Raw genomic sequence first — 23,991 nt, 5'->3', positions numbered from 1 at the left:
TAGAGAAGATATCACAGGGTTTATCATTTTTAAGGAATATGTATGGGAAATTCCAGGAAGTACAAACTGTATCTGCTTGGCAAATTGCGAGTTTACATACATACTACTCCATGTATCATTTTAATAAATACTTATTCAACCAAAATATATTTTTGTGCCTACTATAAGAAGGGCTGTGAGCTATGTGAGTAGGAGGGGAAAGACAAGGTATTCAGACTGTGGATAGAGATAGATTTTGGTCATCTAGAGCTTTTTTTTTTTTTTTTTTTTAATTTATTAGCTGGAGGCTAATTACTTCACAACATTTTAGTGGGTTTTGTCATACATTGACATGAATCAGCCATGGAGTTACACGTATTCCCCATCCCGATCCCCCCTCCCACCTCCCTCTCCACCGGATTCCTCTGGGTCTTCCCAGTGCACCAGGCCCGAGCACTTCTCTCATGCATCCCACCTGGGCTGGTGATCTGTTTCACCATAGATAATATACATGTTGTTCTTTCAAAACATCCCACCCTCACCTTCTCCCACAGAGTTCAAAAATCTGTTCTGTACTTCTGTGTCTCTTTTTCTGTTTTGCATATAGGGTTATCATTACCATCTTTCTAAATTCCATATATATGTGTTAGTATGCTGTAATGTTCTGTATCTTTCTGGCTTACTTCACTCTGTATAATGGGCTCCAGTTTCATCCATCTCATTAGAACTGATTCAAATGAATTCTTTTTAATGGCTGAGTAATATTCCATGGTGTATATGTACCACAGCTTCCTTATCCATTCATCTGCTGATGGGCATCTAGGCTGCTTCCATGTCCTGGCTATTATAAACAGTGCTGCAATGAACATTGGGGTGCACGTGTCTCTTTCAGATCTGGTTTCCTCGGTGTGTATGCCCAGAAGTGGGATTGCTGGGTCATATGGCAGTTCTATTTCCAGTTTTTTAAGAAATCTCCACACTGTTCTCCATAGTGGCTGTACTAGTCTGCATTCCCACCAACAGTGTAAGAGGGTTCCCTTTTCTCCACACCCTCTCCAGCATTTATTGCTTGTAGACTTTTGGATAGCAGCCATCCTGACTGGCGTGTAATGGTACCTCATTATGGTTTTGATTTGCATTTCTCTGATGATGAGTGATGTGGAGCATCTTTTCATATGTTTGTTAGCCATCTGTATGTCTTCTTTGGAGAAATGTCTGTTTAGTTCTTTGGCCCATTTTTTGATTGGGTCATTTATTTTTCTGGAATTGAGCTTCAGGAGTTGCTTGTATATTTTTGAGATTAATCCTTTGTCTGTTGCTTCATTTGCTATTATTTTCTTCCAATCTGAGGGCTGTCTTTTCACCTTACTTATAGTTTCCTTTGTTGTGCAAAAGCTTTTAAGTTTCATTAGGTCCCATTTGTTTATTTTTGCTTTTATTTCCAATATTCTGGGAGGTGGGTCATAGAGGATCTTGCTGAGATTTATGTCGGAGAGTGTTTTGCCTGTATTCTCCTCTAGGAGTTTTGTAGTTTCTGGTCTTACATTTAGATCTTTAATCCATTTTGAGTTTATTTTTGTGTATGGTGTTAGAAAGTGTTCTAGTTTCATTCTTTTACAAGTGGTTGACCAGTTTTCCCAGCACCACTTGTTAAAGAGGTTGTCTTTTCTTCATTGTATCTCCTTGCCTTCTTTGTCGAAGATAAGGTGTCCATAGGTTCGTGGATTTATCTCTGGGCTTTCTATTCTGTTCCATTGATCTATATTTCTGTCTTTGTGCCAGTACCATACTGTCTTGATGACTGTGGCTTTGTAGTAGAGTCTGAAGTCAGGCAGGTTGATGCCTCCAGTTCCATTCTTCTTTCTCAAGATTACTTTGGCTATTTGAGGTTTTTTGTATTTCCATACAAATTGTGAAATTATTTGTTCTAGTTCTGTGAAAAATACCGTTGGTAGCTTGATAGGGATTGCATTGAATCTATAGATTGCTTTGGATAGAATAGCCATTTTGACAATATTGATTCTTCCAATCCATGAACACGGTATGTTTCTCCATCTGTTTGTGTCCTCTTTGATTTCTTTCATCAGTGTTTTATAGTTTTCTATGTATAGGTCTTTTGTTTCTTTAGGTAGATATACTTCTAAGTATTTTATTCTTTTTGTTGCAATGGTGAATGGTATTGTTTCCTTAATTTCTCTTTCTGTTTTTTCATTGTTAGTATATAGGAATGCAAGGGATTTCTGTGTGTTAATTTTATATCCTGCAGCTTTACTATATTCATTGATTAGCTCTAGTAATTTTCTGGAAGAGTCTTTAGGGTTTTCTATGCAGAGGATCATGTCATCTGCAAACAGCGAGAGTTTCACTTCTTTTCCTATCTGGATTCCCTTTACTTCTTTTTCTGCTCTGATTGCTGTGGCCAAAACTTCCAAAACTATGATGAATAGTAGTGGTGAGAGTGGGCACCCTTGTCTTGTTCCTAATTTCAGGGGAAATGCTTTCAATTTTTCACCATTGAGGGTGATGCTTGCTGTGGGTTTATCATGTATAGCTTTTATTATGTTGAGGTATGTTCCTTCTATTCCTGCTTTCCTGAGAGTTTTAATCATAAATGAGTGTTGAATTTTGTCAAAGGCTTTCTCTGCATCTATTGAGATAATCATATGGTTTTTTAGAGCTTTTTTTATCTTGTAGCTAATTCTGTTAGCAGCACAATTTATGTCTAGGCAGAGGTCTGTCTCTTATAGCACCAAATATCCAGGCTAACACCTTGCCCTCCCTTTGCAGCTTAATTTGATTCCACCGCAAATGTCTTATCTTCCCAGGACCTTGAGCATCATCACTAAAATTTGCTGAGCCTTAAAAATAGTATTGACTGAGCCAGAGGATGAGATGGTTGGATGGCGTCACCAACTCGAAGGACATGGGTTTGAGTGGACTCCGGGAGTTGGTGATAAACAGAAAGGCCTGGCGTACTGCGGTTCATGGGGTCACAAAAAGTTGGACATGACTGAGTGACTGAAGTGAACTGCACTGAGCCAGGGGTCCCCTGGTGAAAATGAACATATACATAATTCAATCAAGTTTGTAAATTTCAAAGCCATTTTCATATTCTGATTGCTTTTCTCCACACCCACTATTAAACAAAATGAAAATTTTCTTGCTAGCATTTAATTCTATTTGCTTTCTTATCTACATATAATATATATCATTTTGCTCTTTATGTTTATACATGATAGCTGAAATGAGTAGATAATATAATTGCAAGAATGTACCAGTTGCCTTCTTCATTATATCTTAAAATCAAAGCCAGAAATTTAAAACTTTTTTTTCAATGCTTCTTTTAAACTCTCTTCAAATATTTATTAGGCACTAGGCTAAATCAGCCACTGGGCTAAATGCCCAGTAGCTCTAAACACTCGCTCACATTGCAGTTTTCTACTACTATAAACAGGAAAATAGCCTAAACCTATAATAAGATCTTCCCTACTGTATTTAAAATCGTTACTTTATTTTGTCCTCAGGGGTTCACCCATTCCTTATTCATTCATCAGCATAGCCCATGCACATTTACAAGGTGCCTGGTCAAGCACTTTTAAACTGGCTGGAACTTCATCACTATCAAAGAACAAATTCCAAACTCTTTGAGGACTAGAGGGATCTTTCCCATTATTAAAATTTTCTTTTCATGTATTGCATATTTATTCATTTTTAATGCATGTTAGATAATTAATTTTTCTTTAATTCCTTATTTCTTCATGTTTAACCTCATTTAAGATTTACCACAGAGAATACATGGCTTAAAGAAAGATTTCCCATATGGACTGAGAATTGCTGCTTGTTTCTTGTCTCCTTTAAAGCTCTAATGTAACTGGGGATATGTCACCATTGGATATTTCCATATTTTTCTTCACTGAACCAAACATGGTTGGAGTTCTGTTTAATGTTCTATGAAAATATTCTGAATTAGTTCTAAGTTAATCCTTGTGGTTCATCCAGAAAAGAAAATATATTCTTTGTAGTAAACTACAAATAGGATTTGCTGCCTACTATATGTTGTGTTCATTAATTAGCATAAGGAAGTTTTAGAAATCTAACAAAAAAGAAGTATCTTTTATGCTATTTACCTTGGTTTTTCCTAGATAGATTGGTCACAGTACCCTTTTATTCACACACCACCTGTTGACAGCCTAAGAAACTAGTATTTTGCACTGGATAATTTGAGAAATTTTAGTATTATAAATTTATACAGAAAGAATAAATTCACATAATTTTTAGTGTAGTGAGTTTTATGTATTTTGGGTTCTTTGAAACCTGAGAAAAATTCGCAGCTGTTGAAAATTTGATTAAATATAAAACTGTATACCTTGTCATAGTTAAAGTTTGTATCATGTCTGTACCACTTTCCTACCATGAGGACTTGGGAATTCTTTTGACTCTAATTTTGACTTTCTTTTTTAAATGGAAGTTGCTGTGGGTAATAAAACATATTGAGTTAATAAATATTTGAGGCCTTTTCATGACTTGTAGTAAGTCTGAAATATGAAATATGCATTTCCTCATCTATTTAGAAAAAGACAGTAACCGTGTAAATCTAAGTTTTCTGTTTTCCAAAGTCATTGTATCATTTTACATTCACACCTGCAGTGTGTGAGTTTACAGTTCCAGTATATTCTTGCCAGCACTATTTTCAGACATTTTAGTTTCAGCAGTTCTAGTGGGTGTGTAGTTGGATCCAATTGTGGTGTTAATTTGCATTTCTTCAGTGAGCATTTATTCATATTCTTATTTGCCATTCATATAATTATTTTGGTGTGGTGTCTATTCAAATATTTTGTTCATTTTTAAGAGTGTTGTTTGGAATGATATTATCGTTATTGTATTGCAATAATTCATTATATTTTCTTTATTCAGGTCCTTTATCGGATCTGTGTTTTGCTACTATTTCCTCTCAGTCATATTTTACTCATTTTCTTCAATAGATTTTAAATTCTAGAATGGGCCTTTCAACTCCTGAGGATAATTGTTCCATTTATTTTGAATTTCTGAAAATCCAGTTGTTTCTGCTCTTTTGAATGTAGTATTTTGTTTTTCTCTTCAGCTTTAAGACTTTTTATTTGTTTGAGGTTTACCATTTACTATTATGTGTCTAGCTGTAGATATATTCTACTCAGGAGCTGTTGTGTTTCTTAACATGACTAGGCAATAATTTTATCAATTCTTGCATATCTGTGATTGTTACCTTTATCAAAATTACCTTACCCCATTTTTTCTAATTCCTGTTTTGTCAGGCCTTCTCATTCTAGCTTCCATGCATTTTTATGATTCATTTTTATTTTTTATCCCTCTATGATTTTTCATAGCTGTTTAGTTTACTAAATTATCTTTGTAAGCTGTGCTAAACTTACTTTTATCTATAAATTATTTAAATATACTTTCTTAAATTTCCTTGTAATGCTTAAAAATTATAATCTTTGACTTGTTATTATACAGTTTTGCTTACAAAATATTTTCTGTGGTCTTGATTGTGGTTCTGTTACTAATCTTGGGTTGCTTCCTAAATGGCTCAGTGGTATAGAATCCGCCTGCAATACAGGAGATACAGGTTTGATCCCTGGGTTTCAAAGATCCCTCAGAGAAGGAAATGGCAACCCACTCCAGTATTCTTGCCTGAGAAAGTCCTATAGACATAGAAGACTGACAGGCTGCAACCTATGCAGTCATGAAGAGTCTGACATGACTTAACAGCTAACAGTAGCAATAACACATTATATGTATTACCTGTTAATTCTTAAAATTGTCTCTCTGCTCTTTACTCTCCCTACTAGGGAGCTTACATTTTCAGTTTTTTTGTTAGATTTTTGTTTCTTTCTTTCCTTCTTTGTTTTGTTACTAGTGTAGACTTAGGAAGTACTCAAAACTAGTTGTTCAGTAAATATTCACTGAGGAACTAAATGACTCACTTTCCTTTTCTCTTCTTGTTTCTCATAGTTATGGTCTGAATTTTGCATTCTTGTATGCCACACACACACACACACACACACACACACACACACACACACACACAATAGTAATGATCTGCATCCAAGTGTGTATTGTAAGTTATCTGAATTAAAATTTTAATATGACATCAACAATTTGAGAAATGTCTGGTATGTTTGATACAGTCTTTTAAAAAGATCACTTTGTTGAGTCTCCATAGTGTGAGATAAAAGCCAAAGAGATCATGCTGGTAATTTAAATATAGTAATCTAAAAAAATAAAATGAAACTTTTTGAAATTGAACCCTTATGGGACATATTTACTTTCAATATAATATTAAAATATGCACTGAATATAAATTATGCATAATGAAATGAGTAAGTGAGTAAATATGTCTCCTGGTTCTCATACCGAACACTTCTTTGAATAATAATAAAAATATTCTTCTGATTTCAATAGTACTTTAAGGCCTCAGACCTAGAAAGAATATTCTCTGAAAAGCATTTAGTACATGGACATGGCAGAGGTTTCAGTTAAAAATACTTGCCACCTCACAGATGTTCTTTAAGTTATCATTTTATCAGTTTTCTTTTAAAACATCATTTATGTTGCAGACATAGCTTTTATAATTTAAAGAGTGTCTCAGATGAGAGAACAATACTAGAATCTACTTTAAGAGTGAAGAATATATTATATGTGATCTTTCCTATAACTTAGGTTTGCCCATCATGTAGATACATGTGTTAAGAATGTTACAAATATTACTGCATGTAACTTAAATGACCAGCATGGTTGCATTTTGTTTTAAATTATCGTATATTGTGGGAACTCAACTAAGTGATCTTTTAAAAATTTTATATCAGATAGTACCAAAAAAAAGTACATGTAATATCTTTGATTAATGTAAAAACAAAAATTCTCAAAAAATATTAGCAAACTGAATCCAGCAACACATAAAAAAATCATGTGCCATGATCAAGTTGGAATTACCCAGGGTAACAAGAATGTTTCAACATATGCAAATCAAACAATGTCATAAACCACATCAACAAAAGACAAAAACTACATGATCATCTCAATGGAAGTAGAAAAAGCATTTGATAAAATTCAACATCCTTTCATGATAAAAACTTACCAAAGTGGGTATTGAGGAAACATGTCAACGTAATAAAAACTACTTATGATAAACCTACAGCCAGTATATAACTCAACAGTGAAAAGTTGAAAGCTTTCCTGCAAAATCTGGAGTAAGACAATATGCCCAGTCTCAGCACTTTTATTCAAAATAGTATTATAAGTCCTAGACACAGCAAGCAGACAAAAAAATAAGTAAAAGTAAAGTATCCATATTGGAAGATTCAGTTCAGTTGCTTAGTTGTGTTTGATTCTTTGCCACCCAATGGACTGTAGCATGTCAGGCTTCCCGGTCCATCACCAACTCCCAGAGCTTGCTCAAACTTATCTTCATTGAGTTGGTGATGCTATCCAACCATTTCAGCCTGTCATCCCCTCCTACTCCTGCCTTCAATCTTTCCCAGTATCTAAGGAGTCAGTTCTTCACATCAGGTGACCACAGTATTGGAGCTTCAGCTTTAGCATCAGTCCTTCCAATGAATAATCAGGTCTGATTTTTTTTTTTTTTGATTGACTGCTTTGATCTCCTTGCAGTCTAAGGGACTCTCAAGAGTCTTCTCCAATACCACAGTTCAAAAGCATCAATTCTTAAGTGCTCAGCTTTCTGTATGGTCCAATTCTAACATCTATATATGACTACTGGAAAAACCATAGTTATGATTAGATGGACTTTTGTTGGCAAAATAATGTCTCTGTTTTTTAATATGCTGTCTAGGTTTGTCATAGCTTTTCTTCCAAAGAGCAAGTGTCTTTTAATTTCATTGCTGTAGTCACCATCTGCAGTGATTCTGGAGCCCAAGAAAATAAAGTCTGTCACTGTTTCCATTGTTTCCCTACCTATTTGCCATGAAGTGAAGTCCTGGACACAGTAAGCAGACAAGAAAAGAAAAAAATATCCAAAGTGGAACAGAAGAGGTAAAAGTGTTATTATATGCAGATGACATAAAAATTATATACAGAAAACCCTGAAGACTTTAACACAAACTCCTAAAACTGATAAGCGAATTCAGTAAGGTAACATGATAAAAGATTAACATACAGAAATCTGTTGCATTTCTTTATACCAACAATAGAATATCAGAAAGGAATGTAAAAATACTCCTTTTAATATCATGTCAAAGAGAGAGAGAGAGAAATAAAACACTTATGAATAAACCTGACCAAGGAGGTGAAAGATTAACGTGCCATGAGCTATAAGATATTGATAAAGGAAACTCTGGTGGTGGTGGCTTAGTCGCTAAGTCATGTCCAACTCTCACGACTCTGTGGACTGTAGCCTGCCCAGCTCTTCTGTCCATGGGATTTTCTAAGCAAGAATATTGGAATGGGTTGTCACTTCCTTCTCCAGGGGATCTTCCCAACCCAGGGATTGAACCTGTATCTCCTGCATTATATGTGGTCTCCTGCATTGAAGGCAGATACTTTACTGGTGAACCACCAGGGAAACCTTGAAGATAATTCAAGAAAAGGGAAAGATCTCTCATGCCCCTGGATTGGGAGAATAAATACCATTATAATGACCATACTAACTGAAGCAATCTAATGTTTTATGTGATCCCTGTAAAATTCCCATGACATTTTTCACAGAACTAGAACAAATAATCATAAGATTCATATGTAACCATAAAAACCCCAAATTACCAAAGCAGTCCTGAAGAGGAAGAACAAAGTTTAAAGGCATAATACACCAGGTCTTCAGACAATACTACAAATCTACAATAATCAAAACATCATGGTATCGGCCAAAACAAACATATGGATCAGTGAAATACAATAGAGAGCGCAGAAGTAAGTCCACACACCTATGGTGAATTAATCTTTGACAAAAGTGGCAGGAATATACAAGGTCTCTTGTCTCTTCCAGTGGTGTTGGGAAAGCTGGACAGCTGCATTTGAAAAAGAAGTTAGACCACACCTTTACCCCATACACAAAAGTAAACTATAAATGACTTGGATACTTAAATATAAGACACAGTACCATAAACCTCCCAGAAGAGAATAAGGCAAAACATTCTCTGATGTAAATGACAACAATGTTTTCTTAATTAGTGGCCCAAGGCAATAGAAATAAAAGCAAAGATAAATAAATGAGAACTAATCAAACTTATAAGCTTTTGCACAACAAAGGAAACCAGAAACAAACTGAAAAGACAGTTTACAGACTGGGAAAAAATATTTACAAATGATGTAACTGGCTAGGGATTAATTTCCAAAATATCTAAGAAGCTTCTACAGCTCAATGCAAAAAAGACAAACAACCCAGTCAAAAAAGAGACAGAAATCCTGAATAGACATTTCTCCAAAGAAAATATAGAGAAGGCCAGTGGGAACATGAGAAGATGTACAACAATGCTAATTATTAGAGAGATACAAATCAAAACTACAATGAGGTGCTACCTCACACCTACCTCACAATGGCCATCATTAAAACATCTACAAATAACAAATGATGGAGATGGTGTGAAAAAAAAGGAGCCCTCCTGCAGTGTTGGTGGGAAAGTAAATTGGTGCAGCCATTATGGAAAACATTATGGAGGTTCCTTGAGAAACTAAAAATAGAGCTGACATATGATCTAGCAATCCTACTCCTGGGCATATATTCAGAGAAAACTAAAATTAGAAAGATACATGCATACCAATGTTCACAGCAGCACTGTTTCCAATAGCCAAGACATGGAAGCAATCTGTTTATCGACAGATGAATGGATGAAGAAGATGTATATGTACACACACACTCAGTGGGATACTACTCAGCTATAAAAAATAAATGCCATTTGCAGCAACATGGAAGGACCTAGAGATTTTCATGCTGTTGCTGCTCCTGCTCCTGCTAAGTCACTTCATCGTGTCTAACTCTGTGCGACCCCATAGATGGCAGCCCACCAGGTTGCCCCATCCCTGGGATTCTCCAGGCAAGAACACTGGAGTGGGTTGCCATTTCCTCCTCCAATGCATGAAAGTGAAAATGGAAAGTGAAGTCGCTCAGTCATGTCTGACTCTTAGCGACCCCATGGACTGCAGCCCACCAGGCTCCTCCGTCCATGGGATTTTCCAGGCAAGAGTACTGGAGTGGGGTGCCATTGCCGTCTCCAGATTATCATGCTAAATGAAGTAAATCAAAGGACGACAAACACCATAGAATATCACTTATATGTGGAATCTGAACTATGCTACAAGTGAACTTATTTATGAAACAGAAATAGACTCACAGACATAGTAAATAATTTATGGGTATGATAGGGGAAAGGGAAGTTGTGGAGGAGTAAATTAGGAGTTTGGGATTAGCAAGTACAAGCTACTACATATAAATATATATAAAACAAGGTCCTAGTATAGTACAGGGAACTATATCCAATATACTATAATAAACCATAATGAAAAGAGTATGTATGCATGTGAATAACTGAATCACTTTGCTGTACACCAGAAACTAACCACAGTGTAAATCAGCTCTACTTCAATTTAAAAAAATGTTTATAGCAAACCGTGTAACAGACATTTCTTCAAATGTTGCTGTGGTTATACTCAAATTTGAATTCAGGTGAGTTACATGATGCAATGATTATGTGCAGATTATAGCAAGCAGAAATCATTTTTAAAAAAAGTAAAAGAACAATTCATGTTGATCATGCTGGTGAGGGCAAAACAAGGAGTTGTTAGGGATGATAAAAAGATAAGCATTCCTAATATCTAGGCTACATTTATGAAAATCAAATCTAATAATTTTATACCTATTGATTTTCATATTCTAAACTTCTTAATATTATTCAAACTTTGTTAATTAATTAGTCACTGGTTCTTTGAATTGTTTCACAAATTCTGCTGGGCAAATTGAATTATTTAAACACAGGTCTTTCCTTTAAAGTGATTCTGGTTTAACACAGGTTGTACTATTCTTGCTGAAGTTTTTCAAGCTTTAGCAGCACCTAGATCACTTGGTTCTTATACATTAGAAAATTTAAGTTGCTAAATAAATTGCTAAATTTAAATTACTAAATTTAAACTTAAACAAATTGCTAAATTTAAGTTAATAAAATAACTTGACTTTTACAAAACATTCAATTTAATTCTTCCAGACTTGATATCTATAATCAATTGGTAACATGATGACCAATTAATGTAAAATAAGTTATATATTTTTTAAATGCCAGGGAAAAACCAGTGTTTTAAGTTCCCACCACTCAGCCTTTATTACAATGGTATGCTTTATGCATTTTTTCACGTTCTCTGAAAGAAAGCAAGACAAATTGTGCCAGCCTTTCTATACATGTTGCTTATATTTAGTAGCCCTATATATATATATTGAACAACTGCTATGCAGGAAGAAAAAGAAAGATAAATAATGTTAAATCACTGCAACCACAGGAATTCAGAATATACTAGGAAATACTCTCATATAAAATCATAGACTTTAGAAGTGAATGAAAAAAAAGAAATGCTCTAAATTAATCCTGGTCAATATCTAGGTTTATTCAGTCTGTACAGGGAGGACGGGGAGTGTGAACTGGTTTCTCAGGCAATGACACCTGCCATATTTTAATGTAGAACATTAATTAGGAAGTATACTCATCAAGGAGGGTGGAAAGAACATTCCTTGCAGATGAAACAATGGGAATTAAGAAAAGAATGGAGTACAGTCAGAATTGTGAATAAAAATTAAAAAGATTAAATAATGTGTGCATTGTGGTTAATACAGGCAGTTTTGTGTTTCATCATAACAAGTTAGCAGCACTGTCTTCATGGGCATGTAGTATGTGATGGTTTCCTGTGTCATGGAAAGGATCTAGTCAGTTATCCTGACAGAGGAAGCCGCTAAGTTGTTACGGTATAGAGAAAAGATATTGTTATGGTCTGCATGTTTATATCACCTCACAATTCACATGCTGAAACTCTAATGCCCAATGTGTTGATATTAAGAAGTGGGGCCTTGGGAGATGCTTAGGTCCTGAGAGTGGATCCCTCATGAATGGGACTAGTGCTCTTATAAAAGAGACCCCACAGGGATCCCTTAATCCTTCCATCATATAAAGATATATAAGAAAAAGTCTGCAATTCTAAAGTTCTCACATGTCCATGCTGGCACCTTGATCTTGAACTTCTAGTTTCAAGAAAATTGAAAAATAAATTTCTGTTTGTAAGTCACCCAGTTCCTGGTATATTTTTTATAGTCCCCAAACAGACTACGATAGATATGATACGATTTATACCTTGGCAGCAATTAGAGAGAGAGTTATAGTTATGAGTAAGCTATGTACACGTTCAAATGATGAGAATATAAATAAATGGCATGGTGATAAAGATGAATAAATCTATTCAAAACTGTGTAAGAGGTAAATATATGTGAATTGAGCAATCAATAGATTGTAAGATTGAATAAAGACTTGAACAGATTGAAGCATCTTGATTCCCCAAGATCTACCTTGAGTGACTTGGTTATCAGTAATTACAATAAAGAACATCAGAGGATGAGAGGTTATACAAAGATCAAGGATTTCAAACTTGAACTTTTGTTAATAAAGTGCTCTATTTCAATGGACAATATATTATAAGCTTATTTTCATTAATCAAAATCAAGAGAACAGTTTAAATTTCTAAAGAATTAAAAGAGGGTTAGAGGGCATACTTACATGATGTGTAAATAAAGATAAGAAATATCCAAAGGAAAGCAGATAAATTAGGAAGTGATAAGAGCCTGCAGTCTCCATAGCAGCAATGGATGTATGAAAAATACGATTCTGGAATATTTAGTAAATTCACCTGAAAGAAGTATCTGTGGCATTTGGCTATTGTTGACTTTCATATGTGTGAAAGTGAGAGTTGCTCAGTTGTGTCCAACTCTTTGCAACCCCATGGACTACACAGGTCAGAACACTGGAGTGGGCAGCTGTTCCCTTCTCCAGGGGGTCTTCCCAAGCCGGGGATGGAACCCAGGTCTCCTGCATTGCAGACAGATTCTTTACCAGCTGAGCCACCAGTGAAAAAATAGTAATATGATGAATATAGAAGCCAGAGCTAGTGAAACGAGAATTGAATGGGATGTAAGGAAGTATAAATTGTAAGAAAATTTGTGAGATAGCTATAAGAATATATAATTGTTGTTGAATTAGGCTGTAGTATTATAGGCCAGCTTTCTGTTTATTTATTTGTTTCATTATGGAGGCACTTGAGAATGCTCAGAGCCTATGGGGGGAAAAGTCAATAGATAAGAAGGGACAAAACATATAGAAGAAAGAGGGTAAAGCAGATGAGATGAATGATGGAGAAAGAGAAGAACAAGTGTCAATAGCTGTAATTTTTCTCAGGCTGCACTTTCTTCCCTTTACACAAGAAGAGCGATCTCAGGTAATGATACCAAACCATGGTTGGGCTTTTCACTCACTTCATTAGACAAAAAGAGAAGTCTTTTTTTTTTTTGCTGCCCAGAAGCCAAACACTTCATTTCCTTTCCACATTCCTCATGATTACGCCATGAATTCTGCTTCTGCTAACAATGTGAGGGTGTGTTTTGTATCTATTTCTCACTATTCCATGAGTACTAGAAATGGCATTTAGTATGTGTTCATTAAGCATAAAGGCAGAAATGGAAAGGAAGGAAGAAGATAATGAAATCACAGGGTAATAGAGTTACTAGCATGTATGACTGTAATTCAGCGTGACTGATAGTACACCAAGTATGAGACTGCAGAGATGAGAAAAAATGCAAAATACAGAGCAGTTTAAAGGTCAGGTTAGTTAACAGGCACATTTTCCTATATAAAAGTGATTGTACTCAAAACCAAGTAATTCAACTGGCAAACTTGCATTTATTTTTTCCCTCATGCTCAGGGTCAGCATATCATATTTTTTTTAAAGTTCACATGAAGATCTGTTTTTTAATGTTCTTAAAGATAGTAAGGTCTCATATGATTCTGTTTATAATTTTCCATATGGCAATATATGATTCTGCCTTCAAACTTGGTTTTGAGGTGTTTTGGAGGCTTCATGTGAGGATCTCCAATAGATCGTGGTTTAAATCTAAGCCAGGAATACCTGTGAAATTCTATATAGCCCAAATATTTAGAAAAGCAGGCACCAAATTTTTTAAGATGAATGTAGGAATTCCTAGAGAAGTCTTGTGGGGCAGTGGAGGGTTAGAAGTTGGCTTATATCAAGCAATGATTTATATAATCAGGGATGATTCAGCTCTATCCAGTCTCTTTCTCCCTCCTCTCCAAATCCCTCCATCCCTATCTCAGACATACTTAATTCCCAAATCTTTTGACTCACTACTATATTTAACCTTGGGTCCACAAATTAAAAAGAAAATTAAGTTGAATTTTAAAAATTGAATATCAATTTAGGTGGCTACGATTAATGCTAAAGATTAGATGAAAGAAGTTTCATTATACTATACCTGATACTGTAGATATAACTTGTATTATTTTTGTGGAGAAGGCACTAGAATGTCGTTGAGAAATACTCTATCAGAATTTCACAAATTTAAGTCTAATGAAAGTGTAACTTTTCAATGGCACGCAATTTATTTCTTCTCCATCTTTTCTTGTTATGAAAGTGAAAGTGAAGTCGCTCAGTCATGTCTGAATCTTTGCAACCCCATTGACTGTAGCCTACCAGGCTCCTCCATCTATGGGATTTTCCAGGCAAGAGTACTTAGTGGGTTGCCATTTTCTTCTTCCCAACCCAGGTTGGGGATCTTCCCACCCCAGGGACTGAACCTGGATCTTCCGCATTGCAGGCAGACACTTCACCGTCTGAGCCACCAGGGAAGCCCAAATTCATTATTCTTACATTAAATGAAAACCATAACAAATAAAGCGAAATTAGAAAATAATCATGTGGAGTTTCTATTAGAAAATAATTCTCTTAATTATAAAGGAAACACAGATTTAAAAAAAATTAAATGGTTTATATATTTTGAAAACAGTAGTATGTTAAATAATGTTACATTTTTGCACAGAATTCTATTATAACTCTAAGCATGCAAATAAATAGTCACTTTCTACTGTTGCAAATTTTTTACTTTATCATTTTTATTATGGCAAATAATGACAATTTCTATAGTTATTTATCTGTATAAATGGGCATACATTCTTCAATATTTGTTTGAGTTTATGATGTTATATCTAAATGGAAATATAAACCCAAACATTCATGCTTCTCTCACTTTCCTATTCATTTAATTTTTTCAAATTTTTTTTTTACTGTTAATGATATGTGGAAGTTTTCCAACTCTATAACATTTGCTTGTCTTCATGTTTTAGTTTTTAATTCAACTTAATCTATAAAAAATAATAGACACCAACTAAGCTGAAAATTATGACAGGGAGAAGGGAGTGCAAATATTTACATTGTTAATCACTTAATGAGTAGAAAATGAAATTAATAAAATTATGACCATTTGTATGTTGTATCAATACAGATTTACTGTTATATATTTATAGAAAACATTGACAGATAGGTAAATGTGTACTCAGAAGAGTGTTAACTGAAAGTAAATGAGGGTGTATATAATTTTAAATCATTATTTTATTCAGAGTTTTAAAATCATCCAATATTTTTTCTGTCACTATGCCTAATTTCAGTGAAAATACTCATATTTTAAGTGTCTTTTACTTTTTCTTAGAAAGCAAACATAAATTTAAAACTAACGAAAATATTTAGTAAAACCCAACAGGATTAGAAGTACTAATAGTAGCAAAATAAATTGTCTTTTACATTTAAGAAAGATTGCAGAGCTCAGACCAAGTTACTATTCACTTATAATTTGCATTGAATTGGTATAGATTTAGCTTGCTTTAATTACTCAATAAATCACTTCTTTTCTGAGTAATGATACACTCCTCTGAACAACAGTAGCATCTTTGGATAACACTGAGCAAAATTAAACTAAAAAATGAACTTCTGAATAATTACCTTTAAAACAATTGTTGATCAAATCCAGATTTGACCAGGCAATTAAATATGTCAAATTTTAAAGTTTGAAGACAAATGTAAGTTATTTTCTAACAGATAAATGATAGACTGTGTTGTGAAACCTGAAGTAACTGCAAAGTTGGAGAAATGGAATATCCTTATACTGTCATTATTAATTAGTTTTCCCAGGCAATTAAATTTTAACCAGAAAAAAAAGCATTTCAGCCATTTTTCTAAAATGCACAAACTTGTACATTGTGTGAGTTTGTATATTTGTTCAAAAAATGTTTTTAATTATGACAGTATTTTGTTAATGATCTGACTTCTGCATGTGGATATATTAGGAGAATAATATATTTATGTGGAAATACCAGGGGTGTTTGTTTACTCTTTTCTGATGAAACCCATGATAGCAGCCCATTACGTAGTAAATCTGAATGTGTGTTGGATCATCTTTCTGTGCAAGTGTCTCATTCATCTCTCAGCATTTTGCTCAAGAATCAGTTCAGTTCAGTAGCTCAGTCATGTCTGACTCTGCAACCCCATGAACCGCAGCTCACCAGGCCTCCCTGTCCATCACCAACTCCCAGAGTTTACCCAAACTCATGTACATTGAGTTGGTGATGCCATCTAACCATCCCATCCTCTGTTGTCCCCTTCTCCTCCTGTCTTCAATCTTTCCCAACATCAGGGTCTTTTCAAATGAGTCAGTTCTTCGCATCAGGTGGCCAAAATATTGGAGTTTCAGCTTCAACATCAGTCCCTCCAATGAACACCCAGGACTGATTTCCTTTAGGATGGACTGGTTGGATCTCCTTGCAGTCCAAGGGACTCTCAAGAGTCTTCTCCAACACCACAGTTCAAAAGCATCAGGTCTTCAGTACTCTACTTTATAGTCCATCTCTCACATCCATACATGACCACTGGAAAAACCATAGCCTTGACTAGACGAACCTTTGTTGACAAAGTAATGTCTCTGCTTTTTAATATGCTGTCTCAGTTGGGTCATGATTTTCCTTCCAAGGAGTAAGCATCTTTTAATTTCATGGCTGCAATATATTTTATTATATTGTTGTTGCTTAGTCACTAAGTCATGTCTGACTCTTTGCGACCCCATGAACTGTAGCCCATCTGGCTCCTCTGTAGCCCATCAAGCTCCTCCTTGCCATTGGATTTCCCAGGCAAGAATACTGGAGTGGATTGTTATTTCCTTCTCCATGGGATCTTCCTGACCCAGGGATCAAACCTGTGTCTCCTGCTTGGCATGTGAATTCTTTACCACTGAGCCACCTGGGAAGCCCTTTGTTATTATATACTTAATGTTTTAAACAATCAATGGTTATTGAAGATCTTAGTGAATATTATAAACTTAGTCCATCAATGTAAAATTATGTTTTGTGTAGTAGGTATGAATAGTACCTAGATGTATAATGAACAGAATTTTATTTTCTTTGAATTGATCTCATTTTAACTGGGCCATTGAGACTACCAGACCAGACAGAATGACTGCCTTGGTTGCCTATGAAACCTTCACTAGGTCTGGAAATTTTGGGCTCTTTCCCTGTCAACTGTGTATATAGGAATCTTTGTCAACACTTGCAAGCACAAGGTGCTATATAGCTCACTTTCTTTGTAAGCACCGTTCATTTGGGTGTTTTGGCCCCTCTTCACTATGCTGATAAGTATCTCCAAAACCTACCTCTCCCTTCCTTCTCTACTTGCAGTTCATGCATGCTCTTTCCCCAGCCTGAGATCAACCTCCTCTCAATTAGGCAAATTCTCCTCTTGATGTTTCATTCAAAGGTGCTTCTCTCTCTTTACAGTTTCCTCAGAGGCACTTTGTAAAATCCCCTCAGTGGGTTTAAACTTCTGGAAATAATAGCTGAAAAAAGGATGTGTTTATCTGCAAATTTGCTTTCGTTCTAGTTGTAAACCTATCCATGGCATAGAAATCACTAATTTCTAAAATGGAGAAGAAAAGTGAAAAATCCAACGAGGTAAAAAAGAACCTTTAAAATTATATAAACTGAACAAAATATGAACATATTTCCATTTAAAAGTGAACAGGAAATAAAGTTTTTTATTATCTGTAAAAAGTGATGTTTCAAGTCTTTCACCCTGATAGCTAAAAAAAGAAAAATACATTCACCTGATATGTAAAAAAAGAAAAATAACAAAAAAACTTATTAAAGTACCATTGTTTAAGCTTAAAAATTCTCATATTTGTAAATGCTTAAGTGCTCAACCTTCATGATGTTCTGTTCCTTTCAAGATCATGTTGGATCTCAAGATACATACGAAGTTCAGAATATTTGTTGAGGAGTGACTCCTCTGTTCTTGAACTTGGATTGACCTTGGCAGAATTCTTATCCTCTCTGGGTTTTCAGAGTGATTTTCCCACACCTCTTATTGCTGTCTACCTATGGTCCTGATCATTTCTCTTATTTATTAAACCCCCAAATTCAGGGATCGTTTGGTCCTACCCCCACTCTTGACTTATTCTTTAGCCCTCCCAACACCTAACGAGCACACAGAGCCTTCTGGATCCTTGTAGACTGCGTTTAAGCTATAAAGTTAGAAGAATTTCCTCAGACTCATCTCCCTGGCAACTTCCGAGTAATGTTGTTGCCTACTTGCTATGGTAATTTGTTATGCAATATTTTTTTTTTCTAGAGCAATCTTTATCAACACTGACTTAACATTAAAAGAAAAAAAAACTATTCGAAACATATGGATGCTTAGAACTCATTACTAAAGGTTGTATCTAATTATCTTGTATCAGAGTCTTGTGTTGACACTCTTGGACTTGCCATTACCTCTTGCCCTGTGGCATGGATTTCTCTACATCACAAGTAGCTTCTTCTCAGTCAGTAGCAATAGTGTTGGGAATTGTGTCACTATTCATAATGTCCCTTCAAAGTTATGGAACAAAATTGAGGATTTATTTTGTAAAGATTGGTTCTTGATATGTAAATCAAAGCTCATGGAACATAATTTTATCTTTTTTTTTTTTTTTTAGTAGAGTCCACATTTCAAGATCATTGTCTTAGTATCCATTTAAAAAGAAGCAGAAACAACATAAAAATACCCATTGAAACTTAAATCTAGCTGATTACTGTTTTGTTTTTTTTTCAGTCAGCACTGACCCACTGTCTTATCCCTGGGTTGGGAGACTTATGAAAAGTCATAGACTCTTAGGGAACATGATTAATAGAAGAAATAAAAATCCATCAAGGTAATGCACTCTAAATTTCTGGCTAACTTAACTGTGTAGAAGTACATTTAATAGCAGTAATAACATGATTTACCTAGTCCAGTAATTAGGACTTCCAACTCTGCCATCAGATAGATCTAGTCTGAATTTTAGCTCAACCATTGACTGGTTAGTCACTTCAGAACAGTTGTTTAGCATTTTTGTGCCTCAGTTTTCTTACCTTCTGGAAAATGGCACCTCAGGTTTTCTATATTACTACTTTCATCATATTGGTTAGCGAAAGAGTGTCCTTATTATCCTCTCCTTGGAGGATATGAGTGTGCAGTACAATTGACTGTTGAGCCCCAGAGTTTGAGCCACACAGGTCCACTTAAAAGTAGATTATTTTCAATACTAAATACTACAGGGCTATATGATACACATTATTTGAAACCTTGGATGAGGAATTGAGGATATGGAGGAGCAACATATAAGGAGGACTATCAGTTATACGTGGATTTTCAACTATGCATAGTGTCAGCACCCTTAACCTGCATTGTTCAAGGGTCAAATTGTATAATGGCTACTTTGTAAGCTTTGGGGCCTGACAACTTCTTTTTTATTGAAGTACAGTCAGTCTACAATATTGTGTTAGTTTCAAATGTTGAGCAAAGTGACTCAGTTACATATATATCATTTTTTAGATTATTTTTCATTGTAGATTATTGTGTGTATGCTCATATTCAGTCGTGACTGACTCACTGTGATCCCACAGACAGTAGCCCACCAGGCTCCTCTGTCCATGGGATTTTCCAGGCAAGAATTCTGGAGTGAGTTGCCATTTCCTCCTCCAGAGGATCTTCCTGACCCAGGGATTGAACCCGTGTCTCCTGTGTCTCTGCATTGGCATATGGACTGTATCACTGGTGCCACCTAGGAAGCCCTGTAGATGACTACAATACATTAAATATTATCCCCTGTGCTATGTAGTAAATCCTTGTTGTTTCTATATTTTATACATGGTGGTATGTATCTGTTAATCCCATACTCCTAATTTATCCCTTCACCACCTGTCTTTCTCTTTTGATAATCGTAAGTTTTTTACTTTGTGTTTTCTTTGTGTGTGAGTCTGTATCTGTTTTGTCTTTCTGATTTCAACATGTCTTTCTGATTGTGTCAGAAATGAATACCATTCAATTTAGACAATGAGATTCAAGTCAAGACATTAACATGTTGAAGGGTAAGAAGTTACTCTTTCCGTTAGACTTTGAGTTCGCAGAGTGTCCAGCTGGACTTATATAGCCATCCTGTGATCATGAAGGGTTATAATGACAACTAGTAAAAGTGAGGAGGTTAAAAGTGAGAAGCCGAAACTAAATTTTTTTAATAGGCTTTAAGCCCATGAATTTGCCTTTTAGGCCAAACTTCCAGAAAATTCTACATATGTGAACAGAATGTCCTATTTGGTTAAATGATTGTGGGTCAGGTTATCTGTTCATATGCGATCAGAATCCTAGGAATTAAAAAGCATAACCCATAGCAGTCTTCTCAAACATAAATAGGAGAGTGCACGTAGTGTTTAGAATAGACTCTGCCACAGTTTCTAAATACTTTAAAACTGTTATTAGCAGTAAAAGTTTGTGACAGGTTTGATGGATACCCGACATATAAAACATTTTAATTTATGAAAATTTTTTATCCTGAAAATTTTTGTTGCTTTTATCCTGAGTCTGCCCTGCTTTTAGTTTTTACTCTTAACCTTTTATTCTTTCACACAAAACTACTTGAATGTGAATGCTATTTTTTTTTTTTTTTTTTGCCAGCTACCCATTTTCAAGTAATTGAAAATATCTTCTTCAAGCTCTCCAAGGATAACCTAATTCTTGCTTGCTTAATATAAATTGTTGATTTTATGGACTGGCTACAAAGTCATGGGGGATTTATTCTTTCAGAAACACTTTCTAAGTTACAACTACTTTGTACACAGATTTATGATGTGTTTCAAAATGTAGCACAGTTTTACATAATGATGCCTTGAAATAATATCAGTACTACAGTTACTCTTTCACTGGACAGATCTTTTGATTTTTCATTCTTTCTTTGAAAACTACCTATGTGAAACAAAATGTTTTCATCAGACTCTTATGTGAGAGGCTTGTATAATATAATTCTGTTGGTTTCTGAATAAAGGTACTTTGCTTTTAAGTAACAGAAGTCAACCCTAGCCTACTTAGGGGAAATGAGCAATTTACTGAAAGGATTCTTAGTAATTCATAGGCCAAAAGGAAAAGCAGAACCATCAGCTCGTGGAAAGAACAGAACACAGGGAAGTGTGAAGAAATGAGAGAATACTCTGTCCATGATACTGTGATTGGTGAGCTTCAGCTCTTCCCATTTACCGTCCTGTGTCATTGATTAACATTGAGATTCCTGGGATAGAGGGTCACAATGGCCCTTAATGAAAAGGGATATTTTCAGAAGATATTCTAGCATGATCTTACACAAAGGGAAAAATAAAAAAGAATCAACTAATATAAAAACAGGCAAGAGATCCCAAAACAAGAGATAAAATACCTAACAAATCTTCAGTCTGAGGCATTAAGTTCTCATTCCTTCATAAGCCTAATCTTTTCTTTGATCCTCATCTCATTTAATGTATCTACCCATCATGCATACTTAGTCCAAACTGCAGACCATTCTTCATTCTAAGCACAAGCAATCCCTCCGTGGCAACTTTGGTAGCTTTAATAGAATTTTCCTATCCCTTGAATGAGCCATATGATCTATTGAAATTTTTCCTTTCAAGTTTCAGCTTGAATTCCTTTTTCTTCACAGTTCTTTTCCTATTCTTACTTAAACTTCTTGAGAGCATGATCTATATTTACCTAAATTTTTTCATAACAAGTAGTATTGTGCCTAGAGCAAAAACATTATTGAATGATTAGTCGATCGTGGGCACATACATATTAAGTTTCTACAATCGTGTCCAACTCTTTGCGACCCTATGGGCTGTAGCCCACCAGGCTCCTTTGTCCATGGGATTCTCCAACAAGAATATTGGAATTAGTTGCCATGGTCTCCTTCAGGGGATCTTCCTGACCCAGGGATAGAATCCACATTTCTTATGTCTCCTGCTTGACAGGTGAGTTCTTTACCACTAGCAAGGCCTGAGAAGCCAGAACAATAGATCAGTTCAGTTCAGTTCAGTCACTCAGTCGTGTCCAACTCTTTGCGATCCTATGAACCACAGCACACCAGGCCTCCCTGTCCATCTCCCGGATCACCATAACCCATGTCCATCGAGTTGGTGATGCCATCTAACCATCTCATCCTCTGTCGTCCCATTCTCCTCCTGCCCTCAATCTTTCCCAGCATCAGGGTCTTTTCAATTCAGTCAGCTGTTCGCATCAGGTGACCACAGTATTGGAGTTTCAGCTTCAGCATCAGTCCTTCCAATGAGCACCCAGGACTGATCTCCTTTAGGATGAACTGGTTGTATCTCCTTGCAGCCCAAGGGACTCTCAAGAGTCTTCCCCAACACCACAGTTATAACGCATCAATTCTTCGGCGCTCAGCTTTCTTTATAGTCCAACTCTCACATCCATACATGACCACTGGAAAAACGATAGACTTGACTAGACACCTTTGTTGGCAAAGTAATGTCTCAACTTTTTAATATGCTATCTAGGTTGGTCATAACTTTCCTGCCAAGGAGTAAGTGTCTTTTAATTTCATGGCTGCAATCACTATCTGCAGTGATTTTGGAACCCAGAAAAATAAAGTCAGCCACTGTTTCCACTGTTTCCCCATCTATCTGCCAGGAAGTGATGGGACCTGATGCCATTATCTTAGTTTTCTGAATGTTGAGCTGTAAGCCAACATTTTCACTCTCTTCTTTCACTTTCATCAAGAAGCTCTTTAGTTCCTCTTCACTTTCTGCCATTAGGGTGGTGTCATCTGCATATCTGAGGTTATTGATATTTCTCCCGGCAATCCTGATTCCAGCTTGTGCTTCCTCCAGCCCAGTGTTTCTCAGGATGTACTCTGCATATAAGTTCAATAAGCAGGTTGACAATATGCAGCCTTGATGTACTCCTTTTCCTATTTGGAACCAGTCTGTTGTTCCATGTCCAGTTCTAACTGTTGCTTCCTGACCTGCATACAGGTTTCTCAAGATGCAGGTCAGGTGGTCTGGTATTCCCATCTCTTTCAGAATTTTCCATAGTTTACTGTGATCCACACAGTCAAAGGCTTTGGCATAGGCAATAAAGCAGAAATAGATGTTCTTCTGGAACTCTCTTGCTTTTTCGATGATTCAGCGGATGTTGGCAATTTGATCTCTGGTTCCTCTGCCTTTTCTAAAACCAGCTTGAACATCTGGAAGTTCACAGTTCACATATTGCTGAAGCGTGGCCTGGAGAATTTTAAAAATCACTTTACTAGCATGTGAGATGAGTGCAGTTGTGCGGTAGTTTGAGCATTCTTTGGGATTGCCTTTCTTTGGGATTGGAATGAAAACTGACCTTTGCCAGTCCTGTGGCCACTGCTGAGTTTTCCAAATGTGCTGGCATATTGAGTGCAGCACTTTCACAGCATCATCTTTGAGGATTTGAAATAGCTCAACTGGAATCCCATCACCTCCACTAGCTTTGTTCATAGTGATGCTTTCTAAGGCCCACTTGACTTCACATTCCAGGATGTCGGGCTCTAGGTGAGTGATCACACCATCGTGATTATCTGGGTTGTGAAGATCTTTTTTTGTACAGATCTTCTGTGTATTCTTGCCACCT

This window comes from Muntiacus reevesi, chromosome 4 (assembly GCF_963930625.1).
Source record: "Muntiacus reevesi chromosome 4, mMunRee1.1, whole genome shotgun sequence".
Classification (NCBI taxonomy): Eukaryota; Metazoa; Chordata; class Mammalia; order Artiodactyla; family Cervidae; genus Muntiacus; species Muntiacus reevesi.
Note: the sequence above shows the minus strand (reverse complement) of the source record.